Genomic DNA, 5,797 nt, shown 5'->3' with positions numbered 1-5,797 from the left:
ACCTTAGGGTGTACTCACATTAGGCTATACGTACCGCACCTGAGTGCGTTTGACCCCCAAACTCCGGCTCATTTGATTACTCGCTGGGGTGTTTGTCTCGTGCACAGTGAGATCACAAACCACACAGAACTCAAATGCTACAGCATGCACTTTTCAATTCATTGGAGAATATTTGGGTTAATAATGAGTCTCGTTCTCATCTTATTGATGAACACGAATTGTAGTCAGCGAGTAAAGCTGCATCGTGATGACATAAGCACATTCAGGACTAGAACATAAAGCGCAGCATGAGTACAGGCCAGCAGGGGAGTGAGAAAGGAGGACAGTCATTCTCAGGAGTGGTACAAGGCAATTGGTCCAAGTGGGAGTATGCCTTTAGATATGCAGGACATGCTGATAGAATTTGCAGAACTGTATGTCAGTTGCTCAGTGTGCTTCTGTGTAAAATGCTTTCCCATAAGCCCCTGTGTAAAATGCTTTCCCATAAACCCCTTCTCCGCATGTAATGCAAATATGCTTCAACACAGAAGTATAAATTAGCTGGGTCATTTGGTTACGTGAGCTGCATCAAGCTAGAACTCATATGGCCTATTCGTATTTAACACAGACAGGTGTTCATATTAAAGTGGCTTATAATGATTTATATATCATTTCATGTCTGTTAGTAATGGTGATCTAAATAAACATGCAGTTAAAACACCATAACTTTGCCTCACTAAACAGCTATTAAGAGAACATCACACAATATTTTTTTTTCTCTTGGATAACCAATTGGAAGCCAAGTTATAACACTATAAACATGAAGATTCATCTCATACTGCTATATGAGAATGTTATTGAGTAATTTTTCCTTTGTAAGATTTTCTTATAAGTACTAAGACATGTTAGCATTGTTAGCATCACTAGCTAAAAGATAGTTATAACACTATAAACATGCAAAATTCCACTCATACTGTTTTATGAGGCTGGTCAAGCGTGCCTTTATTAACTTTTATTACCTTGCCCAAGACTGAGTCCACAGCGAGGTATTGTTTTTGGTGGGGTTTCTTTGTTTGTTTGTTTTGTTAGCAACATTATGTGAAAACAGCTTGACCAATCTTCATGAAACTTTCAGGATAGATGAGCATTGGTCTCAAACAGAACCTCCAACATTGAGGGTCATCCAGTCAAGGTGACCAAAAAGGTCAAAATAATTTTTTTTCACGATATCTTCCTTCATATTCATCATCCATCCATCCATCCATTCATTATTTGTAACCACTTATCCTGTTCAGGGTCGCGGGCAAGCTGGAACCTATCCCAGCTGACTATGGACAAGAGGCGGGGTACACCCTGGACAAGTCACCAGGTCATCACAGGGCTAACACATAGAGACAAACAACCATTCACACTCACATTCATGGTCAATTTAGAGCCACCAATTAGCCTTAACTGCATGCCTTTGGACTGTGGGGGAAACCCACACAGACACTGGGAGAACATGCAAACTCCACACAGAAAGGCCTCCATAGGCTGCTGGGCTCAAACCCAGGACCTTCTTGCTGTGAGGCGACAGTGCTAACCACTACACCACCGTGCCACCCCATATTCATCATATTTACTTCAAATCAATTCCAAAATGTTCATCTTTCAATTCTGCTTCCATTGATGTGCTACATGATGGGGTATCTCTCATAGTTTTCTTAGCGGTTGGGTGTCAAATGTCAGGAGGGTCAAGGTCATTGCTAAAATTTGCATATTTTCCATTATAACTCAAACGGTTAGAGATAGAGATGTCAACATATAGGAAGTCATATAAGGGCTTTCATTTGGCACCATGATCTTTGACCTTGTTTGTTTGTTTGTTTGTTTGTTTGTTTGTTTGTTTGTTTGTTTGTTTGTTTGTTTGTTAACAATCTAGCGTCTAGACAGTTGGACCAATTGACTTCAAATTTTCAGGGTAGGTGGGAAATGGTTTGTAGATTACCTGATTAAATTCTGGGGGTAATCAGGTCAAGGTAAAGGTCAAGGTCACTGGAAAGGTCAACCTTTCGGTCAAAATAACATATTTTCCAATATAACTCAAACGGTTGCTGATAGACAGATGTTTACCTTTATGAGCATATAGGAACTCCCATATGGCCTTTCATTTGGCACCATGATATTTGACCTTGAGTGACCCTGAAAGGTCAAAATCAAGGTCACAGATTTTCAGAGGGCTATAACTTGAAAACGGTTGATGTTTACCATTGTCAACTTATAGGAAGTGCCATATGGGCTTCTTTGACCTTGAATGACTTTGAAATGTCAAACTCAAGGTCATGGATTTTCATAGGACTATAACCTGACTGCTGATGATTGAGAAATATTACCATTATCAACATATAGGAATAAAATAAGTGCTGCTGGGTGAGGTTTGTTTTGCCTGGCAACACTTGTTTACTTTGTGATGAAAAAAATATTTATTAATTATGTGAAGCCAGACATTCAATCAAAGTCACTCAAAGCTCTATACAGACTGTGATTACATACCTGCTAAGGAGCAATGTGTCCAATTTTGCGTCTAACTTCACCCCTTCACCAGTAATAAATGAGTCTGTCTTGCAAAAGCACTGTTTATTCTGCATTTACGGCGTTTCTTATACTTAATTTTTTTAAACCACAGCATGAGGTTTTTATTTTTTAAGAGAATTATTTGGCTGAATGGGAGATGGGGATGGAGTAAAGAGTGAAGAGAAAAGTGACTGAAACACATTTAAATTTTGATTCTTGCAACAAAAAAAGTTGGGATGGTAAAGAAGCATTTACCACGTTATAATCTTGCCATTCCTTCTTAAAAGACCACACTTACTGTAAAAGATGATTAACACAGTTAACATAAGGCGTCCTTTTTGTACAGTAAAGTTTTAACTGGCATTTGTGCATGTAACTCCATATTGTAAAATGCTTGACAAACATTTGCCAAAGTAATCCCAAGCCCATGTGGTTTATATCAGCTATAGATGCGTGACGGTTCTTGATGCAGGGATCAGATATCACAGGTGTTCAGGTTAGGCTTGGGCCCTTGCCCTTTACATCCCGATTCCTTGAATACTTTCATGCACTGTATAGGATGAAATATCCAAATCCCTTCATATCTTTTTTTGAGGAACATTGTTTTAAACAATTCAATAATTTTCTCACACAACTGGAGATCCTTGGCCCACCTTTGGTCCTCCTGGCTACTGCTTTTGTACCAAATCATGATTATGATCACCTGCTGTAATATCATCATTATTTAATAATTTCACCTCATTACTAGCCCTAAATCTTTCTGACTTGGGGTTGTAACAGACTCTTTCCAATTCATGTACTCCTTTGAACAGAGCTGCTGTACTGTCTTGTATGTTGCACAGGGGACAAAATACTCCATAGCATTAGACATGCATATGGATGGGATAGCAATAACAATAGTATTGACATGACATACACATGTTCCCTTTAGTGGCCAGGTGATGTTTTGGGAGAAATGGCACCCTTTGAAGGTGTCGGATAAAAGACCCATGTGGATATATTATCTGCAACCCTCAGCTGAGACACAAAACCTGCCAGGCCTTCAGTGCCAGGATGCAGGCTGCTGCTTCCTCCTGTTTTGGCACAAACTTCAGGGCAGATGCCATTCAAGTCCCTCGGGCATGTGTGTGCGCACGCATATGTGCGTGTGTGTGTGTGTTTGTATGCATGTACTGGATGAAACCTGTGGCTGCAGAGCTTCAAGGAGGAAGAGACAAGCGTGAAATAGACTGTCTGTAGCAGCAGAGTGCCAGACAGTGAGGCCTCGCCAACAGATGGAGGTGTGAGCAAAAGAGGTGAGAGCAGGATGAAGATACGGAGGTATGTAGGATCGGGGAATCTGCTGCACATAAGCTGGATTTATTCAAAATAAAATAACAAAATCAGTTCTTATTTAATGGTTATGCAATTTTTAAATCATGTTATGCTGAAATTAATTCTGTCACAGCCATGTTTAAGGAGATGTAAAGAATGTAATCAATGTCAAGCATGCTTAAGTGGAAATATCTTTAATTTAGCAATGAGTGTGACAATTGCTTGCTTTCAACACAAGTTGGAAGCTGGCGTACTGTCTGTCACCATGTCATGTTTCCATGGAAATGAATCTAAAATGCCATCACCTCTCTCCTGCACTGCATGTAGATCAAAACATAGCCTACCGTTAAGTACAGTGCTGGAAACACACACACACACACACACACACACACACACACACACACACACACACACACACATATATACTGTATATCAGCTAATAAATGCATATGTTCATGATTCATGATAGTTTGAAAGAATAAGTGGATTATGTGTGACACCCACATACTCATCTCATCTCACCTCACACCCATCATTCCTCCTTTAACCACAAACCTGTCGCACATTGGTATTCATTCAAGTGCAGCCAGGATTTATGCAAAGATGGAATTCTTTCAGAAGATGAAAAATGTTTTTGTCTGTACAGGGAAGATGGAAAATGTTTTCACAACACTTTTTTTTTCAGTTCTTTTAGTCAGATCATAGATCATGTTTTACAAATTGGGTTTGATCTTTAGGATTCGTGCAAACCCTGGGATAATGTGATCATCTTTGAATTATGTACAGCCTCTAACCTCATGGATATAACACCTAAAGGATGTTAAGATTAAAATGTTGTTAATCAATTTATATATATATATATATATATATATATATATATATATATATATATATATATATATATATATATATATATATATATATATAGGGTGCGTTTTGTCAAAAAACCAGAAGGGGGGATGTTTTTTTTTTTTAAATCATGAAACGTCACAAAATTAAGGTAACAATAGGCTAACAGCTCAATAACATCCGATGATATTGTGATAACCTGTGTTGTGTTCTGTTACCTGTTGAGTTTCTTATGTTGTTATATGCCTTTTAGGGGAACTGGGGGGTGGAGTTTAGGTGTGGGTGCGCGAGAGTGAGCGCGGGGGGTTGGCGCTGTTTATGGGCTGTTAGGAAGCGTGAGTTGTGGCTAAAACAGCAACTCCTTGTTAAATACTTGTTAATAAAAATAAAGGACGCAGTGTGTGTTAAGAAGTGTCCCTGGCGTTCTTACAATATCAAATGAATAACACTAAATGAAAACGAACACTAAACCAGAGATAGTAAATTCATCTTCCTATCTCTCTGACTAAATACACAAACACACAACAAAGTTCGCTTTGCTTGTCGCGTTGCTGTGATGTTTCTCTCCCTCTGGATTAAATGGACAGTGACTCGAAAATCCCTAAAATACATGAATACTAAATGAACAGTTTGCTCTGATGGCGCAGTTCACATTGTGCGCAGCTTTCCGATTTAAACTGTTTTTTCTCATCCTTATACTTCCTGTTTCATGGACTGTAACGGATTTGCTTATTTAGTAATTTTAATACAGAATTTACTTTGAAATTATAATCAGACACTCCAACGCCCCCCCCCCCCCCCCAAAAAAAAAAAAAAAATCGGCCGTGAAAAAGGCGGCATCCGCCAAAAAGCGCGCTGTTTGCATCCCTGCATAGAACGCAAAGATATTGTTATTATCTACAATGTATCGATTTGCTGGGGACGTTCGTGAACATCAAAGCTGCCACTTCGGGTCATTTTGAAAGTGAGTGCAATGTAGACCATAGAAAACTGTGTCACAACATGCCTGTCATGTCAACTTTTTTTTTGGTTTGTTTGTTTTATTGACGGGGTTGTCCCCGAGGATTTTTTTTCAGCAGAGATAAAAACCAGAGGGGGGGGG

This window comes from Neoarius graeffei, chromosome 15 (assembly GCF_027579695.1).
Source record: "Neoarius graeffei isolate fNeoGra1 chromosome 15, fNeoGra1.pri, whole genome shotgun sequence".
Lineage (NCBI taxonomy): Eukaryota > Metazoa > Chordata > Actinopteri > Siluriformes > Ariidae > Neoarius > Neoarius graeffei.
The sequence above is the reverse complement of the archived record's forward strand: the minus strand, read 5'-3'. Positions refer to the sequence as shown.